Source organism: Xyrauchen texanus, chromosome 30, assembly GCF_025860055.1.
Source record: "Xyrauchen texanus isolate HMW12.3.18 chromosome 30, RBS_HiC_50CHRs, whole genome shotgun sequence".
Lineage (NCBI taxonomy): Eukaryota > Metazoa > Chordata > Actinopteri > Cypriniformes > Catostomidae > Xyrauchen > Xyrauchen texanus.
This window is the reverse complement of record NC_068305.1, coordinates 7,789,718-7,811,305: the sequence shown is the minus strand read 5'-3', so window position 1 is coordinate 7,811,305 and position 21,588 is coordinate 7,789,718. Positions and strand designations below refer to the sequence as shown.

Here is a 21,588-nt window from a genome sequence, read left to right as displayed (position 1 = left end):
TACTAATCTAATCAGGCCTATTTATTAGCCAGAATTAGATTTTCAGCATTCTAGTAAGTTAAGATTCTCTTATTTAAAGCTGGCATATACTATTGTTTTAAAATACATTTTCTCTTATGGTTAATGAGCAGACTGTCACTTAAGTTTAATCATGCCTTCAACTTAAGGCAGCATGTTGTGGTAGGTTGTTTTTTCTGTGTAATGTGTTGGTCATTTTAAGGGTGATTAACTGGTGCTCTTATGGTTTTTCTTTCAGATGTCATGAGCAGTATTTATTTTACTCAATTATTGCAGCTAATTCAGGCAGCTTAACCGTATAAATCCATGTGAACATTCCAAGTTAAGTGTAAATACCTTTTTTGCTCTGCCGTTTGAATGACTGACAACTGGAGGGCAAATAGACATCACTTGCACATGAGGTGCGTGAGGCAGCTAGTCGATTGTATGGCGACGTGAGTGAACTATCTCAGACACAGCCATACACTAATTCATATTTCGTGAATGGCAGTTAGTGCATTATCTCAGCAGTGAGTGAACAAAATGAGTGCGTGAATTCAGATGCTGACGTATACACCGTGTCTGAGCTCTGGAGCTGTCGTAGAAACTTCACTCATGCTCTTTTAAAATACTTTGGCCTCACTTGTTGAGGTGTGTGTGTATATATATATACAATAAACCTTCATTCTGTCATTTTAATATACTGTCTGTTAATATAAAGGGTAATCAAATTGATTGAACAGTACATTTTAAAATTTATGTTTTGCCTTTGACAAATCATCATTTGACTAAAGTAATTTAATAGATTCAGAATGAAATCAAACATTGCAGGACTCCCAGCTCTTACATCTTCCCTTGTGGTGGACTGTGGGCAATTAACCATTGTTGAGTGTACATAAAATGTACAGAACTAATGATATCAATTCTTTAGACTCTGAAAACTGTAACTACTCTGAAATAAGAATCCACATAGGACTTAAATAGCGAAAGTAGGCATTAAGAAACTAAGATCTTACTTTGGTTTATATTTCACCATTATATGTAATGTCACATTACATATGGGACATTTTCACAGTTTCACCGTAATGAAGAAATGTTTCTAAACCTCACTTATTGACAAATTTGTCTGTCAAGAGCCCTTAAAGGGATAGTTCACCCAAAAGTTAAAATTCACATTATTTACTCACCCTCATGCCATCCCGGATGTGTATGACTTTTTATCTGCTGAACTCGAAGATTGTTATACGAATTTCTCAGCTCTGTAGGTCCATACAATGCAAGTGAATGGGTGGCAACATTTTAAAGCTAAACAAAATCACATAAATCATATTAAATTTAATATGTTGTCATCATTTCCCTACACTCATGTTGTTCCAAACCCAAGTGACCCTTAGTATTATGTGGAACTAGGGCTGAGCGATAAAACAATATCAATATTTATCGATATTTAGCCTGTGTTCTACATCTTGGCTTTCTTATCGTATGTTTCCAATGGCGCGTGCTGAGCGAATGTGAGCAAGTGCTTTCAATTCCTTCCTATGGAAACCGAGCGTCAAGCTTGCGAGGTGGATTGTAAAATTGACAGCAGCGTGGGGCAAGTGGTTCCCTAGCGTTGGGAGTGGCTTTGTGCGGTTGTCTTCCATCAGAGAAATACAGCCTCAGTCTGTATGAATTTGCTTATGCCCCCACTATGCAGGTCACCGCATTCGGTATCCAGACCACAGATTGATTCCATCTTGACTACAAGACATCATGACGACGGTTACGCCCTCTCATCGTTTCTAGTTAGCAGAACGACAAAACAACAGTGCCGGTTACATCATATCTGATCTTTCTGCGCTGTATTCTTGAATATTTTTCTCTAGCACTGAAACACGCTTCACTGATGCCCTGTCCGCACCCGCTTCCTCTTTTCCCCACATGTGTGTAAACATGAGGTGCGTGTTTCCAGAGCACCTTTAGACCATGACGTTTTTTCTTTCTAATTTTAGTTTTATTAATCAGCATGTTCCAAGCCTTTAATAATAAATAAATAGATTTCTGTTCTAATTTTGTGAAATTATTCAGATGTCATCATCTCTGACAAGGATGAAAGACAAAACAATTACTAGTTTGTAGCCTAGTCTTTCTCACTTTAATGAAAATAGAAAAATGGTCCAAGCAGACTTTTACATTTTCAAAAGTTTCTCTGGAGATACCCCTGAACACCCATACAGTATCATTCCTCAGTCACAAGGGCTTCTATGCCCCCAAACTTGGATATCTCTATGTAAAGAAATATGAAAATAAATTTAATGTAAACAAAAAATCAATATATATATATATATATATATATATATATATATATATATATATATTATATATTAGGGCTGTCAATCGATAAACATTTTTAATCAAATTAATTACATGGTGTCCCGATTAATTAATCGCGATTAATTGCATATACAAATATTTGCTGAGAAAGCCCCTCATATAACAATAATTCAGTACATAATGATGAAATAATTATACATAGTTATCTTTAAATATTAAAATTATATATATATATAGCTTGGTCCTCGGCCACTCCTCCACCCTCTAGTGGACGACAACCGTGCCTCCCCGGGCGGATCGGAGGAAGTCCTCCATCCCCTGGCGGATGGAACGCCCCGCTGCATTCTCGGGGAACAGAAGGGGTCTCCCCCGCCCCTAGCAGCGGTTCTCCTGCTCCAGGCAGTCAGCAGTGAGCCCCTCCCCGCTCGCAGTCTCAGACCCCGCTGCGTTTCAGAGACTGGTAGGGGTCTCCTCCTGTGACCGCTCCAGTTGGTCGGCTATGAGCCACTTGCGGTCGGCGACCAATTCCTCCGCTTCCAGGTGGCCGAGCTCCTCCATCCCCCAGAAGTCGGCCGCGGCTGACCCATTGGGGTGGATGGTAGTGGCGAGAACTCCACTACAGCGTATCCCTCCTCCTTCCAGGTTTCGGCACCAGTGTAAAGGGAACAATGGAAAGGAGGAGGCAAGAACGGGCTTGACAATATAAATAATATTTTTATTAAAAACGTAAACAAAAGACACAAACACACACATGATGGTCAGCTGCCTGTAAACATTCTCTCTCGCACCACTGTCCGCAGTCGGCCTTTTTCCCTCTCAGAGGCTTGATTAGCCTGTTATGGAACCGAGTGTGTAGAATTACAACCCGGCCCCGCCCTCCGCCCTGTCACACAATATCAAGCATTATACAAGCCCTTCCAATTATGAGAACTGATCTGAATCAAATGTGTTTTTTTTCTCTATGTCACCAAAGATATGAATTCAATTTGTATTCAAAGTGTAAGATTATATATGCAGAAGTATTGAAACAACATATATCTGGATCTAGGTAAAAAACAGCCATTCAGTTTGGAATGTTTCACCGTCATAAATCAAATGGCCCAGGGATCCTGACTGGTCAGAAAGGCCCCTCTGCAACCTGATCTTCCACACACAGTTAAAGCAGACTTCTCTTTTTTAAGGTTACAAGGACCATGAAGAATTCTAAGACTAGCCTTGCTAGATAATGCTGAAAATCACATTGAACTGTAGTAACGTTTGTACCTAACACATTAAGGATTATAGACTGATGTAACTCTTTAAAATGTGTGTAGCGATGTGCAATCACCTATAATTGATAAATATAATTTTTAATTTTGTATGATTTATCACATTTTACTAAGAATGGTAACTATAAGGTTTAACTTGATAAAATGCAATGAAATGTAAAACCAATTTGATTTTGTAACCAGAGATTTTCATGTTTTATTACCGTATAACATCCATAAAACATGTCATGTTTAGTATGTAAACATTTGTTTGTGTACGAAAAAAAAATCTGATGACAATGAATATCATTTATCTTGTACCATTCTCAAGATAGAAAAGCTCATGATTAAATATGCACTGTTTTTGAGCATGACATTTTTAAGAGTCTGAAACAAAGTACCATTACACAACTGTCGGAAAAGAAAGCCCAGTTGACGGCCAATCTTAGTTCAAATAGTTCCAAACAGGAAGAACTCACTCTCTTGTCTCTTTTGCCCTCTCTTCATCTTGCTCTTAAGTTGCTCTCTGCTCTCTGCTCTCTGAACACTCTTCCTCCCATGTGAGATCCAAGGGAACTCGGGACTCGATGTCCCGAGAAGGAGTGAAAAGGCCTCACTTCACAGCTAAAATCATCATCTCATACAGACAATAAACTCGATCATAAAGAAGTCAAAACATTGACGAAAAGAACTTTCGACCAAGAACCGAGCAACATAAAGGACGCCAGGACACAGCCCCCACCTTTGTGTCCTTGAACCACCACCATTGTGTCCTTGAGCACGGCACTTAAATCCAGGTTGCTCTGGGGGGATTGTCCCTGTAATAAGGGCTCTGTAAGTCGCTTTGGATAAAAGTGTCTGCCAAATGCATATATGTAAATGTAAGGTAGCCTGGAGAGGTGACGTATCCAAGTCACATCAGCAACTCATTGGGGTAGTACCTCAGGCCTCAGTGCTTGGCCCACTTCTCTCTCTATATATAAAACATTACTGGGATCATTCAAGCACAGGGGTTATCTTGTCACTGCTATGACACACAGTTCTCCTTGTCTTTCCAGCCCAGTGAACCCACGGTCACTGCTAGAATCTCAGCCTGTTTGGCTGAGATCTCGGCCTGGATGAAGAAACACCACCTGCTACTCAACCAAGCGAAGACTGAGCTCCTCGTCTTTCCAACAATCCCTGCTGTGGAGCACAACATTACCATTTAGCTGGGTTCATCTATGTAACAGGTAAAGGTGGGCAAGGAGGAACAGTAAACATAACATTCAATGATAAAACACAACATAAAGCATAAACAAATGTACACATGCAACACAGCCACGTGCGTCTCTCTGTCTTAAGCTGGCGTCTCTGGCTGCCCCTTATCTCGCTGATAAGCTGATTCAACACTGGCCGTGCTCCATTACGGCCCAGTCACAGCCTCCTCCTTGAAATAAATTAATATGGTGGCACAATTATATTTTTTGTCAATAAAACTAATTTCAAACATTTAAGATTACACCTTCAGATCAAAAGATTTGTTTGACATTTTGGTCAAGTGTTTCAAAAGTTTTGTCCGGTAGTGTATATATATATATATATATACACTGGCAGCCAAAAGTTTGGAATAATGTACAGATTTTGCTGTTTTGGAAGGAAATCGGTACTTTAATTCACCAAAGTAGCTTAACTGATCACACAGTATAGTCAGGACATTACTGATGTAAAAAATAGCACCATCATTATTTGAAAAAAGAATTTGATTTTTTTAATCAAATTTAGACAGGTACCATTTCCAGCAGCCATCATTCCAACACATTATCCTTGAGTAATCATATCAAACACAGTTGAAAGCTATTTGGTTCATTAAATGAAGCTTAACATTGTCTTTGTGTTTGTTTTTGAGTTGCCACAGTCTTAAGTCAAGTAATTTTTATTTATACATCCCCTTTCACAACACACATTTTTTCAAAGCAGCTTTACAGAAAATCATGCATTAACATAAAATGAAACTGTAATATCTATAATATCTTAGAGTCATCATTGTGTATTTTGATAAAATACAATTGTGAATAGTGTTTAAAAATAAGTAATTAAATCATCATTTCATTTAGAACCCCAGAATGCAAGCCGAAGGCGACAGTGGCAAGGAACACAAAACTCCATAAGATGTTGGTAAATGGAGAAAAATAACCTTGGGAGAAACCAGACTCACTGTGGGGGCCTGTTCCCCTCTGGCTAACATCATGAATATAATAATAATATTACTTATGTATAGTGCAAGTCATGGTTTATTATTAAACTAAGAATGTGTTAAGGGTCAGTGTTTAAACAAAGATTTTGTATGAACTGTAAGATTAATGACTAATATCTTTTAAGACCATCTTGTATTAACTGCAGTAGTTCACATAGATAATTGTCCTTGTTAATTGACTGATGAAGGGTTTTGTTGGCAAATAATTCATAGTCTATGTATTCCATTTCAAGAGTGTAGTCCATCATTAGACCGTGGTGATGCAGTCACAGATCAGTGAGGTGCATCGCAGTTCAACCGGACGGTAATTTCGGTGAGGTCTATCCTAAGTCCAAGGTTCAGGCAATGGCATATGAAGAATCCCATGTCTTATGGTTGGAGTTGGCATCAGTTCATCCTCTGAAGTCCATCGTAATAGACTGAAGTGATGTTTGGCTGGCACCGGCTGCTATTAGACTCAGAGACACGTAGCAGTGGAGTCTAACATGAGGGAAACAAATAGAATAATATTAGCATGATGCCATTAAATTTATTACAGATTTATAGATCATGATCAATGTTTCTGGTTCTGGCATACCTAACTAAAGCAGCCTAATTGTGAGTTGAAGGATACATTTGGTGTATGCCTGGCTATGCCAGGAGTCTTTAGTCTAGACTTAAACTAAGGGAGTGTCTGCATCTTGAACAGTGTTAGGGAGACTATTCCACAGTTTAGGAGACAAATATGAAAAGGATCTACCTTCTTTTGTAGATTTTAATAGTATAGGAAATATTAACAGGGCAGAATTTAGCGATCGTAATGAATGTGATGGAATATAGCATGGTAGAAGGTTACTTAAGTACTCTTGAGCTAGACCACTCAAAGCTTTATACATAGTTAACAAAACATTAATAAGAAATTTAACAGGTAGCCAATGTAACGATGATCGAATGGGGCTAATATGATAATTATTTTGGTTCTATTCAGCACTCTGGTTGTCACGTTCCTGTGTTGTCTGCCCCGTGTTTTCTGTTTCACATGCCACTTTTCACATTCCATGTCACGTTTTCCTTGTTGTCCGCCCCGTGTTTCACTGTCTGTGTAATAAAATGACATTTCCCATGGTTCCCGGCCCTCATCACCACTGCCACAGCGTTATTGTCTGCACCTGAATATCGTTTGTTATCTTCCTGTGTCGCTGTATTTAACCCCGTTTGTTTCTCCATTCCCCTGTCGGTCTTTAATGTTTGTGGATGCTTGTTTCCGTGCTCTCCGTCATTGTTTCTCCTACCCGTTAAACCCATCTAATGTCTTTCGTGTTGTTTTTGTTGTTTTGCTTTATTTTTCCCCATCGCGGGCATTTCCTTTGTTCCTGTAGTGTCTGTTACCATTTGTTTTGTTTCAATAAAAACCGCTGCATCTAGATCCTCGCTCCTCATCTGCCTTCACCTACATTCGTGACAGAAAGACCGACCAATAATGGATCTAGCAGCGGTTTTCACCGAACTGGCCCGGTAAATTTTACCGTCCGCGAGTACTCACGACTCTTCTCCACTGTCGCCATCCACACCGGGTTCGACGACGATTCCCTGAAGCCCATCTACCGGGTCGGGTTACCGGTGGAGGGAGAAGCCGGAACCCGGAGAGCACACGTGGAGGGAGTACGTGAGTCTCGTTCTGAGGAAACTCGCGCCCGAGGAACCACCCCTCTTGATTCCGGCTTTCGAGCCTGGGCCCATGCCTACCCTGATCAATGAGCCAGTGCTGCCAACTTCGTCCGCCCGGAGGAGGAGGAGAAGAAAAGCTTCCGCTCTCCAGCTCACGCCGGCCATAATCAGCGAGCCAGCACCCACACCTGCCACGGTCAGCGAGCCAGCACCCACGCCTGCCACGGTCAGCGAGCCAGCGCCCACGCCTGACACGGTCATCAAGCAAGCGCCCACGCCTGCCACGGTCAGTGAGCCAGCGCCTGTAGCCTTGACCGTCCCTGAGCCAGCGCCCGTAGCCTCGACCGTCCCTGAGCCAGCGCCTGTAGCCTCGACCGTCCCTGAGCCAACGCCTGTAGCCTCGACCATCCCTGAGCCAGCGCCTGTAGCCTCGACCGTCCCTGAGCCAGCGCCAGTAGCCATGAACATCCAAGAGCCAGCGCCAGTAGCCATGACTGTCCAAGAGCCAGCGCCAGTAGCCATGACCGTACCAGAGCCAGTGCCCCTCAAGCCTCCCAGGGCTCCGCCTCTCAAGTCCCTCGAGTCTTCCAGGGCTCCTCCTCCCGAGCCTCCCAGGGCTCCGCCTCTCGAGCTGCTCTACGGCGCCACCACACTCGGCTCCACCTCCTGAGCCATCCTCGGCTCCGCCTCCTAGGCCTTCCTCGGCTTCACCTCCTGGGCCTCCGGGCCCTCCCTCAGCTCTGCCTCCTGAGCCTCCAGAGCCTCCCTCAGCTTCGTCTCCAGAGCCCCTCTCAGCTTCGCCTCCGGGACCTGTCCCTGTCCTGAGGCTGCCTCCCAGGCCTCCTGGACTTGTCCCTGTCCGGCGGCAGCCTCCCAGGCCTCCTAGACCTGTCCCTGTCTTATGGCCGCCTCCCAGGCCTCCTGAACCTGTCCCTGTCCTGTGGCCACCTCCCAGGCCTCCTGGACCTGTTCCTGCCCCTTGGACTGCCCTCTGTGCCCCCCGGACTTCCTGTCTGCCCCTTGTGCTCCCCTTGGACTGCCTCCTTGCCCTTGTGCCTCCGTGGACTGCGTGATTGCCCATTGTGCCTCCTTGGTCTGGCTCTGTGTCCCTTGTGCCTCCTTGGTCTGTCTCTGTGTCCCTTGTGCCCCCTTTGGTCTGTCTGTTCTCCCCCTCGTCTAGCCCCCCTCTCCTTGAACTTTTTGTTTTTTCTATTTTTTTGTTGTTGTATAGGACCGTCTGGAATCCGGTCCTTTTGAGGGGGGATTATGTCACATTCCTGTGTTGTCTGCCCCGTGTTTTCTGTTTCACATGCCACTTTTCACATTCCATGTCATGTTTTCCTTGTTGTCCGCCCCGTGTTTCACTGTCTGTGTAATAAAACTACATTTCCCATGGTTCCCTCATCACCACTGCCACAGCATTATTGTCTGCACCTGAATATCATTTGTTATCTTCCTGTGTCGCTGTATTTAACCCCGTTTGTTTCTCCATTCCCCTGTCGGTCTTTAATGTTTGTGGATGCTTGTTTCCTTGCTCTCCGTCATTGTTTCTCCTACCCGTCAAACCCATCTAATGTCTTTCGTGTTGTTTTTGTTGTTTTGCTTTATTTTTCCCCATTGCGGGCATTTCCTTTGTTCCTGTAGTGTCTGTTACCATTTGTTTTGTTTCAATAAAAACCGCTGCATCTAGATCCTCGCTCCTCATCTGCCTTCACCTACACTCGTGACACTGGTTGACTAAATGTCAATATTAGTTCAAAAATGGCAAACATCTTTATCTAGAAACTCATCAGTCAATCATTGTGTTGAGGAATGAAGGCTATACAATGCTTGAAATTGCTAAAAAACTGAAGATTTCATACAAAGGTGTACACTACAATCTTCAAAGACAAAGGACAACTGGCTCTAACAAGGACTGAAAGAGATGTGGAAGGCCAGATGTACAAATAAACAGGAGGATAAGTATATCAGAGTATCTAGTTTGAGAAATAGAACCCTCATGTGTCCTCAGCTGACAGCTTCATTAAATTCTAATTTCTAAATTCTAATTAAATTCAACACCAGTTTCATGTACAACAGTAAAGAAAAGACTCAGGGGTGCAGGCCTTATGTGAAGAATTGCAAAGTTAAAGCCACTTTTGAAACAGAACAACAAAAAGAAAAAGCAAATAAACACAGATATTTGACTACCTGCTGTGTTATGGATCTTAACCCTATTGAGCTTTTGTGGGATCAGCTAGACTGTAAGGTGTGTGAGAAGTGCCCGACAGGACAGCCACATCTATGGCAAGTGCTACAGGAAGTGTGGGGTGAAATGTCACCTGAGTATCTGGACAAACTGACAGCTAGAATGCCAAGGATCTGCAAAGCTGTCATTGATGCACATGGAGGATTTTAAGAAGTTCTGAATAAACATTTAAATTTTTAATAGTAATTTTTCACATTATTAATGTCCTGACTACAATTTGTGATCAATTGAAAACCAATATCTTTCCATAAGAGCAAACTTTGTACATTATTCCAAACTTTTGGCCACCATTGTATATTATTCTTGATGCACTCTAATCTCTGTCTTGAATAGTATTTTTTCTGATGCTGTTAAAACTTTGTAATGCAGTATTTTTGTGTGCTATGGTGAATCTAAATCAGTGTTGTTTGCAAGTTGTTTTAGTGTCTTTGGGGGGTTGGGTATCAGAGGCAACAGTGCGTTTGGAGACATGCTTGGCCTGGCTGGCAGCCCATATGGATGAGACCACTGGCCTCCAAATTGCAATCTACTCAGTGGCAGATCACATGTTGGAAGCTGGTGGTGTGGGGGAAATGCACTGAGCTGTTTGGAAAGACCACGCTCAGGACAGAAAGCACAGTTTTGCAAGGCAAAGTCATTATCCACATTACCACACCAATGCAGGTTTTCAATATTTAGGCTAGAAGACAAAAGAGGAAGTGATGATGTGTATGATACGTATTTATAGGTAGACACTTCACTAACATGACACAAGGTGACAGCTTTTGCATTAGGTTCTCTGCAAGAAGGGAGACATAAAGGACTTACACTCAGTAGTGCACACTGGTGGTCTGGAGCCAAGGAAATCGAACCAGTCCTGGAATCCGGAGTATGTTAAGCTTTCTTTGTAATTCATGGTCTGTACTTTATGCAATGTTGTATTAAAGGCAACATGTTTGCATTTACATTGGAATCTATTACAAATGATCTCCACATTTAATTGACTATTACTCCACCCATCTCTAGAATTTATAAACATGTTTCACTCCAGTTGTACTGTGTGGAAGACTTATAGTGAACAATCTTAACAAGTTTTGGTTGTACTTTGTCATGAATACATCCTAAAACTCTTAAGAGGATTATTTAAAGCTTGGCCAATCTCTTGGTGAGGTTTTAATGTATTCTCCTTTTTGTTGCAAGGAATGTTTAAGAAACTGTTTTTCTTAAAAAAATCACTTCAGACACTTCAGTCTACTATGATGGACCTCACAGAGGATGAATTAATGCCAACTCCAAGACATGGGATACTTCATGTACCATTGCCTGACTTGGACTCAGGATGGACTTAACCAAAATTACCTGTCATAAGCTTCCAGTCAGAATGAATTGGGAAAGAATTGGCCAGCTTTTCGATCCTCATTAAAGGGGTTGTGTGTGGATGGGTCCTGTGAGAAAGTAAACCGGTGTGGGATGTGGAAGGCATGGCCTGGGCCATCTGCTGCTGCTCCGCATCAGGCTGATTCTGAGGAAGGGGGGGTGTAATCCTTCCCCTCCCTTAGTGCTTCCCGGTAGGGGATTTCCAACTAGAGCAGTCAAGAGACAAAACACTGATGCGTGTGTTTGACCAAGTGATATAAAAGATTGGTTGTATAAAGTGACACAGGACACTTAAAAATACAACTCAGTTGTTGATACCAAAGAGCCGTCTGGAAATGTTGTTTCAGGTGGCTCATCTATCTCATGGCCCATTTCTATTAGCTGGGCATTCACATACACTACACGAGCTGTTCAAATTATTGGGTATTAAATCAATTCAGACAAGCATGTACCATCCACAAATGGATGGCTTGGTTGAACAATTTAATAAGTCCTTAAAGAATATGATTTGTAAGTCCTTGCTCGGAACTGGGATAAGTGGCTCGAACCCCTGTTATTTGCAGTGCGAGAGGTCCCGAAAACCTCCACAGGGTTTTCACCATTTTAAATGTTATATGGGCATAAGCCCCGTGGCGGGTTAGACTTCATGAAGGAAAATTGGGAGGAGGGACCTTCACAGACCAAAAATTGAATTCAATATGTTTGACCTGAGATCAAATCTCCACACACTGGGGTGACTATCACAGGATAATTGTCTACAGGTGCAAGAACATCAGTTTCGGCTGTATAAAAGGGGAGCTCGGCTGCGGGAATTTGCACAGGGATATAAAGTACTTGTTTCTCACAATGTGGTAAGGGCCCTTCGAGGTCAAACGACGAGTTGGAGAAGTCAATTATGAAGTAGTGCATACGGATAGGGCGGGTACTTCAGATGGTCCCAGTATCCTTGGTGACAGTAGTTCCAAAGAGGGAGGAGCTTGGACTGGAGGTGAATCTAAAAGCCAAAAATTTCAATACAGTCCTTTGTGGAGACCACCTCTCACCGTCACAACATATGGTTGCCAGGTTGCAAAATAATTTCTCTGACATGTTCTCGCCTCTCCCCGGCCACACTAATCTCATAAAACACCATATCGAGACAACCCCAGGGGTAATGATATGTAGTCATCCCTACTGCTTACCTCCCCACAAGAAACAGGTAGTATGAGAAGAATTAAATGCCATATTCGTTATGGGGGTAATAGAAGTGATTGGACCAGCCTGGTGGTTCTGGTACCAAAGAGCGATGGCTCAGTCCAGTTCTGTGTGGATTATAGGAATGTTAATACGGTGTCGAAATTTTATGCTTATCCAATGCCTCATGTTGACGAACTGCTCGATCAGTTTGGCACAGCTCAATTTTATTCGACATTGGATTTATCAAAGGGGTATTGGTAGATCCCCTTATCGCAGATTTTCCATAAAATAACGACCTTCTCCACACTTGGTTTACACCAATTGTGACCATTCTGTTTGGTTTGTTTTGGGCCTCGGCTACGTTTCAGCATTTTTTGGACTGGGTCCTCGGACCGCACATGAGATGAATTGCTGGTAATTGCTGTTTCTTTGTTCACAGTGAGAGACAGCTTTGGTTTGCTCACTGCAGGGCTTAATACTGTTAATTTACTAACAGTATTAAGGCACAATCTTACATATTTATCAAATCGCTCAATGATGACTAATACAATACACCTTAATTTCCTGTACATCTTCTTAGAAATGGCATCTGTCAACTTTAATAATTTAAGGTAAAGTCAGGGTGCAGTTCGTGTTGTAGCGCTTTCTTAACCCTTATTGTTTTCAGATGACTGACAATGAGCTTGTGTACAACTTCACCATTCTCTACACTCCTGAGGATTTAGTTGGAACTCTCATCATAAGTGTTAATGCTGCTGCTATTGGAATTGAATGCCACTATTCAAGGAAAAAAAATACAAAATATAAAAACAGCATTGAAGTAGTTTCACAGAAGTTAACTTTACTGATCTAGTTAACTTTTTTTAGGCTGAAATGTAAGCAGTAATATCTTTATGTCGTCCTGGGTTCCTTTTGCTGCTATAAACGTTGCAGAGGATGTTTTGGTCTTCTCCCTGAAGCTAATGACTGGTAATAAAGGTGTTTGTTTTCAGATCTTTAGAACTGGATCTGTTTGAGCGGCCATTCAATAAGTATTTCCTGGTTCATGAACATTGAAGCCTCTGTGAAGCAGTACGATCATGTTTGTTTACGTGTCTTTATGGATGGCTGTATGGCTACTGTGCTCTCTGATGTGAACTCCAGTCCAAGATATTCCTTCATTGAGAACCATGGGTGAGTTTGAATTCTCTCATCATTCACCCTGGTGCAGACAGAGCAAAACTTCAGTTCCTTTACTCCAGGTGCCTGGTTGATGCAAAGCTTACTGGATCTCATTACAGTTTAATTCACCAGATTCATGGCAAGAAGCTGCAGTTTCATCTGGAGGCTTTCAGATTCCAGCAAGCCAATAGTGGCTCAGCATGTAATATGGCTGTAGTTCTGTAGGTGACCTGATGTTGTATTGATCCTGTCACTTACTTGTTTGAGCAAATCCCCTTTTATAAGACTTCATCACATGTGCTCTTAAACCGGTCAAGGCTTCAAGCCCCATAAGTCTAAGTCCATAGATCAAGGCTTGTTCTTCACAAATGGGTATGTCCTGCCAGATTATTGTACATGCTCACCACTTGAGGCTTTCAGAATGGGTAATTATACTTTTCCCCTTTCTACAGATGGACTTCTGCTGTGAATCCACATGTGGCTACAGCAGGAAAGGGAGAGCACTATCTGATTCAGGTAACTTAATCTGAATGCAGCCCTCCACGGTCATCCACAGGACTGACTACTGTGGATTGCAAGAAGCTACTAATAAACACTTAAAAATGAATATTGTTGTCTGTTTATATTGCTTCCCCTCTAAGTGGCATACATTGTCCCCTAAATTGATCATATGTTGTAGTCTCGTTACTTGACACGCAGTTGTCAAAAAGGGCTCACAACTGATGTATGAGTTTTTCAAGGAAGCCAGTAGCATCGTCTATGTTTAGAAGCATCAGAGGGCTGGTGGGTGCGCCATCAATATGCTGTTTGTTTTGCAAAGTGATTCTTGCAGGGTTTTGTTAGACAATAGACAGATTTAAATGGTTTACCAATGTCTGTGTATACACAGTACACATAAATATCTATCTATCTATCTATCTATCTATCTATCTATCTATCTATCTATCTATCTATCTATCTATCTATCTAGTCTATCTATCTATCTATCTATCTAGCTAGCTAGCTATCTATCTATCATTATGCATTTGTAGCTGAAACTGTTATGAATTATATTGAGAACATTGATGTAAGTATTTAGTTTTTATAAATGCATTATCAGAAAAGAATACAGTGCTTCATTACGTGCTTCTTTATTTTTCAAGGAATTACTCTTTATAGCTATACAATTATAACTTCTGTTCTGTTGTAACTTGCGTTACAAATATGATTTTAATTTGATCAAAATGATGCTGCTTCATTTTATTTTGTAGTTGTGAATGTGCAAGCTAAGCGTGCACATCAGGCACATATGTGCAAGTGTTTTAAGCACTCTCTATGTCCTCACTCAAATGGTGCTGGGAAGCCCGTGAATCATTTTTCTTGTTTCAACGAAATATCCGAATGAACAAGTTAATTACAGTATACTTCCCAGTGCTACATAGGACTTTCTGGAAGAGTATGCTCAGTTCGCGCATCTCTGTGCACGCTCAGTGAACTCTGTTCTGCGGCTCGCACAATAGCAGCTCTACTCAGTTCTATGATGTGAGGTATCAGGACATTTTTACAAGAAAATGTACATGAGTAAAGTGTCTAACCTGATGTCAATCCTTTAATGCATCATTCTTTCTGCAGAGCTAAGGAGTATTCCAAACTCCTGTTGAAGTCTGCCAGTGGATGGAGCTGGTGACGACACAGAACACACTAGTAGAGATGATGCGCTGTGAATAGTGGCTGCACGTGATAGCAACATCCAGTGCCCAGAATATGAATTCCATATAATTTCTTCATAGCGGGCCTAATTCTGTTCTATTTCTGAAGTCTGTCAGGGGCCGCATCTGAGCAGTCGGAAGGCTGCAGATGGCCAGATTTTGGACACCCCTGCTATATATAAATGAAATAAATATATAGTACAGCAGACATAGCCCATTTGTTCACATGTTTACTATATTATACACAGTTTTTTTTTATGTCAAGAAATCAAACATTAAAATAAATAAAAAATATACTTGTCTACACTACCCCCTCTACCAGCTGTGCAGTGTCATGTGCAAAAACAAAAACTCACTCCAGGGGCCACTGCAGGGAAATTTAGACCCTATTTACGAAAAGGTTAAAGAATCTAAATACCAGGGAATAAACAGAGCACACACACAGCAGGAGTGTGAGTGTGTAAGAGAGTGAATTCAAAACTGATACACTAGGTTGAAATTATGTTCTTTATTCTTTTATTACCTTTCAAAGTGATGGATAGCATTTGGAATTAATCTTCAATTAAAAAAAAAAAAATCTGTGAATGAAGGAGAAGTGATTGTTTGTGCCCTGCCAGAAGTAATGAGCCTGAGACCCCACTGTATGACACACTGTCTTATTCCAATTCCAAGAAAATCAAATCCACAACGAACCACCTTCCATTTTGCAAATCCACAATTCAGAAACAGACAGTCTGTTTTGAAGAAGTGTTTAATGGTAATGGTCTTATTTAATGAGTTTACGAGAAAATGTTTTGGGTTACAAACTGGTCATTTCTGGGCCCAGTTACTGTTTTAATTCAAGAAAGGGTTAAGATGCATATTATCAGACGCTATCGCCATTAACACCTGGTCTGTGGGGAGGACGGAGGGTTCCAGTCCAAGCCCACGCTGGCGGCAGCCCGGGAAAGCATGTTGGACATCTGAGCGTCAGCCTCAGCTTGGGCGACAGCCCAAGGGAGTCATCCGCATCAGATGCCGCGCTCTCCGATGCAGCGGCATGCTCATCTGCTTCGAGCTCCAGAGGATAGGCAGGCTGGCTGTGAGGCGAGCCGATGTTGCCTTGAGCACGGACGGGAGTCAACGAGCGTGCCGGGGGACGGGTGGTCCGAGGGGGGGTACCCGACTGCCATCCCCAGATCGCTTCCAGCGGCACTCGCACTGTCCTCAATCCTGTGGGAAGAAGGAGCAATGCGGGGGTGGCTGGGGTGTATCAAATAGTTATATCCACTTTAATGTATGCCATTATAATGGATGCTATGACCCTGAATGTAACTCTAGAACTAATAAAATGAAAACAATTAGGACAGATAAAAATGTCATAGTGACGAGTGAGATTTTTACAAGCATAACCTCTGAACATGATGCCACTCACAAACATCCCTAATAATTATATCTCAGCGCAAAACGACTCAAAAATGTACATTCTATAAAAATATTAACATTCATGGCAAAAAGCACAAGTGACCATAAAAGTTAACAAGATATAGGCAAATCATCAAAGGCTGTGTATATTTTCTCACTAACTCGCATGAACAGCATAACAAAACTAATCGAAATGAAAGACTGAATATTTTGCAGTTACTGTAATCTGATACAAAAAAAATAATGCATCAACAACACCTGGCATAGGGTACAACGGGGCTAAAGGTTCGGCGTAGTAAAAGGCTTCTTTGTTTTTATTTTCTTCCAAAACACTAAACAGCATCAAAAACTACACCTGTAAATTCCTAAACATCTGTTTGTCACGATGCACTGCAAAATGTTCCTGTTCCATGAGATCATCTTGTGCAATGTCTAAAGTTTAATTTAAGGTAATTTAATCTAATATTTTATATTTTTTAAAAGGAAGTAAATTTATGTTGCTAATGAATATCCTAGAAATTATCAAATTTATTTTATGACAACATATGAATTTGTCATTTTCAATTTTGTTCAACGAGATATGTAATGAAATGTCAAATATGATTGAAATGAACAAGAAATGATTTTTAAGTGGCTATTTTAAATTAGCAATATCTTAACTTGATCCTCAAATAGTATTTGCTTAAGTTGAAAATTTGTGCCCTATAACTGATTGTTCAGGTAACAAAATTATATCACAATAAACCCCCTGGTGTGTTTCTTTTCTTTTTTTTTATTAATTTTATTCAAAACAACCTTCTTTGTTTTTTCTTTTCACGCAAATTATATTGCTCCATCAATATTCAGTAAAAATAAAAAAAATTCTTGAATCTTTATACACTTTGTGTCCAGAAAATAAAAAATCCTTAAGGTGTTCCTTTAGCCCTGTTGTACAATTCATTGAAATGATGAGAGGTGTGCTTTAACTAAGCCAACGCGCAACACATTAGACTTCTGAGGACCCAGTCAGCTCAACATACTATACAAATGATCAAAGCTTTTGATTGGCTCAGGGGTAGAGGCAAACATCCCCCTATCATTGAATGCTCGTTGCACATGTGCATGAAGTTCTCCGGATCTCTCTAGATAAACATGGCAGAGGACGGGCAAGAAAATTAGAAGGATTGAAAGGTTTTATCAAAACAGATCTTAATAATTATTGTTCTAAATCATATTCTCAATAGAATATCTACTGTTCTCTTGTATAAATAAATACATTTATGAATATACCACGCATTTTGCACAACAGCACCACAAGGATCCATCCATCCTTCCATCCATCCTCTCCAGCACATCTACTGGCAAAACATATCTAACAGTGAAAACAGAAACAGAAGGTTGACTTTTCTCTAGCTGTGAGACTGGGGTGACTCTTCTCAAATGTATCTGTTTTTGCTGAAATTTGAAACACTGTTCAAATGCAAGTTGATTTCATACAATGTTTTAAATGTAACATTCAACATTTTAGGATTATTCAGAGCAGAGGTCTTCTAACTTTGGTAGGGACATGTCCCTACTGTACATCCTCAAATCTACATCCATAATTAACACAAAAAATAAACCATTACAGGAAGATCCAATCTCATAACACCTAGAAACAAGACCAATAAAGGTTTATTTTGTCATAATGACTGGCTGGCAGTACACCAACAAGTTTATAATAAAGATTCTTGCCAGATTAAGAATTATTTTAAAAATAGACATGATCGGAATTAAGTATTTTACAGAGTTATGTAATAAAATGTATTAAGCTAGACTAGTTGCCTCACAAACTTCAGTAAATATTTATCAGGGTAGGTTTATATTTGTTATTACCCAGGTAAAACGATACAGTTCATAAAACACACTTTGACCTTTTAGTAACAACATTCCCCAATAGCAGGACAAGGTAACATACAAAATTAATTATAAAACTTTTGTTATTTCCAACATATAGGGTTATTGATAAAATGTATGTAGTTTATCACATTTAAAACACACCTGACCTGCACCAATAAAAGCTGTCCCCAACCTCACATTTATTAAAGATAACCTTGTCCTGAGAACAGGGGTGATTCTAGGGTCAGAGCTTTAGGGGTGCTGAGCACCCAATGAGCCCCACTGCCACCACCCACCCTCTTTTCACACAAAAACAAAAAATATGTCTATTGAAAAATAACTTTTTTTTTTTTTTTTTTTTTAGACCTTTTCAGAGCACCAGCTTAACTGTGAGAGTTCACACAGACAGCCCCCTGTAACAAACACAAAACCTTCTTTCCTGACCGTTAACTCCATGTGCCTACTTTTGTATCAACAGTCATCAGATTGGTTAGATTAGATTCAACTTTATTGTCATTGAACAAAGTAACAGGTACTTGTACAACAAAATGTAATTCATCTTCTGTAAATTATTTACAAAAAATGGTTCTTGAAAGGCTCTTTTTTGTGTGCCAAACTGAGTATGAGGGTATTGAGACAGCTTTAACTGTTTAGGACCAGTGTCCTTATCCCCTAAGTCTGAACAGCTCTCTTCTGTCTCTGCTGCTTTGACTTGGTGGTCTCTATGTTGCACTCCCTCTGTCTCTTCATTTCTTTCACTAGTCAATTCCCTCTCATCCCTTATGGACTCTCCCTGTTGTTTTCCTCCTCCTTTATTATGAAGAAATGTGGTGTAAAATAATGTTACAAAAAGTAAATGTAATATAGGCTACTTAATGCCAATAAGTTAGTATAGGAGTATGAGTAGTTACTGTTTTGCTTGCCACTATTCACTATATGTCAATTTATTGTTGTTGTTTCCTCACCTGGTTCTTCCTGCATGCTCTCCCTTTCCCTTTCTCACAAATTCCTTTCACAAGAGAAGCTGTATTCTCCATTGTGGGTTTGAAATAAATAAAAAAAATAAAAGCAGGGGACCATTGCCTAGATAAGTAATTTGATACAACAACAGATAGCTGGATTGCATTATCTGTTACTTTAGCTTAACACTTTTCAGAAGAACAAAAAAAACAAAAAACAAGACACAGGTCATTGTGGACTGTTCCTAGTCTCTCACCTGAATCTGTCTTTTTTCTTTTAAAGAACTGTCGTATGTCCATTGCTCACTGGGAGGCCACACACACACACACACACACACACACACGCACACACGCACACAGAGAGAGAGAGTAATGCTAGGAGTTCAGGAGTTAAGCCTGTTTCAGGTTAAATCCTCTGTGTGTGAGGAATGAATAAATAAAGCAAAAGAAAAACATTAAACTTTCTTTTATTGTCTAGTTTGATAGTCAGCCACAACTGAAAAATAACAAATATAAATCTAGGAATGAATAACAATTTATTTAAAAAGCCACAGTGAGTGTTTTCACACATACTGGTGGTATACAGTGATATGTTTGTTTTACTCTGGTCCAAACGCCAGGGCTTCATGTTTCCATGACGACTGACCAGAAAAGACGCACGTGATGTCATGTTTACATGACTCCCGATTGTTAAAATGAGTATCAAACTAATGATAAACTTTAACAACAGAGACACACGTATGCACTACACAGGTACGCAGTTTATTTGTTGCGCTGCTGTTTTTGTTTCACGCTCTAGCAGTTAATAAACAGAACTGCATGCGTCTTGCGGAAGAACATTGTAACCGGCGCTACTTCTCTCCGTTTATGACTAAGGACGAGTCACCCAGGTCCTGTGCTACTCCACAGCGGCGGCGATCCGCTGGACTAAAATAGTCCAAAAATAAACACTTATTATAGGTGTACCATGGTGATTCAGGATACTGACTCCAGTACTCACCGATATGGTTTCGGATTCGGAACAACTCTAGGTAAAAGGAAAGAAGTGTGAGACACAGCTTTGGAGCAACTTAGTTGACAACACTACATAACCGGTTTCTCACTCTGCGTGTGTTTCGCGCTGCATGACGGTCGTGCTGAGCGTTGCAGGTACAGAGGAGAAGTAGAAGAAGAGAAGAGGATGACACCATTTGCTAAGCGGGGGTGTTTTCATTTTCACCCTTAACACATACATTTCAAACCACAAACTACGGAGTATGTTTTGGACATTATTTAACCTTGTCAAAGACGAACAAAAATTTTAGAATAACAACATTTCTTACTCCAAGTTTTAGGGGTGCTGAGCTCCTTTTTAGGGGTGCTGAAGCACCCCTAAAAAGGGGCTAGACTCGCCCTTGCCTGAGAATATAGCTATGTCCTTCAATATCTGTCATCTTCATTTAGTTAACCCTTGCCTATGTACTGTATGCCAGTGCGATTTAGTTTGGTTTTATTTTGTTCACTTATTTACCTACCAGCTCTTACAAATAAAGGATGGTATTGAACATTTTGTTTGGAGGATATAATTTACAAAACATATTCTGATTTAAGACAGTTTTGAATAGGTGTTTGAAATAACTATAAAAAAAATAATAATAAAAAAAAGACATTTGTGTTATTGAACTTTTGACTCAAAACCTTATTGTTACTGAGATATACAATAGTCATATGACAACTTCTCCGTGTAACAGTTACCCCCGTTCACCCTTCACATTCTTAAAAAGATTGATGCTGAAGTGAAGATTGGATTAAAATGAATAACCTTCCATAAATGTAGTCTCTTTTAACAATTTATTTATTGTGGCCTTCTCCTCTAATCACCTCAAACATTCTATATCAATAGAAAACCACTGCATGCAGCTTTTCCTTCAAATATTTAAACATTTGAACAGTAGCTGGGATCTGTGCTTTCAGCTCACTGGGAAGAGGAGGATTTTTATTTTGGACAATGTGATATTTTTGTGTCAAACTCTTGAGATACTGGAGGCTTATTACCCCAGCCTTAAACCCTCAAATGGAGACTCTCTCTTCATGGTGAGCATGGCCAAATCCTGTTTTGTTTCCTATCACTAACTCCTCTTCATAAATACATTCTCATGGACAATTTTCAGATCGCTTTCAATGCTTAATCTTTTGCAGGCTTTTTAATGTGGAATAAATAAAAGGCCACCAGTGTGACATGATATATATTTTGACAATTTGATATGATTTGAGTGTCATTATATAAAATATCTTTATCTTAGTCAAAATGAATGGCAAG

General features: G+C 40.5%; 1 pseudogene; it reads left to right on the top strand.

The window, feature by feature from the left end:
• Window positions 1-13,095: 13,095 nt before the first annotated feature.
• LOC127623605 (zona pellucida sperm-binding protein 3-like) overlaps window positions 13,096-21,588 on the top strand; it is a 31,436-nt pseudogene continuing 22,943 nt past the window's right edge.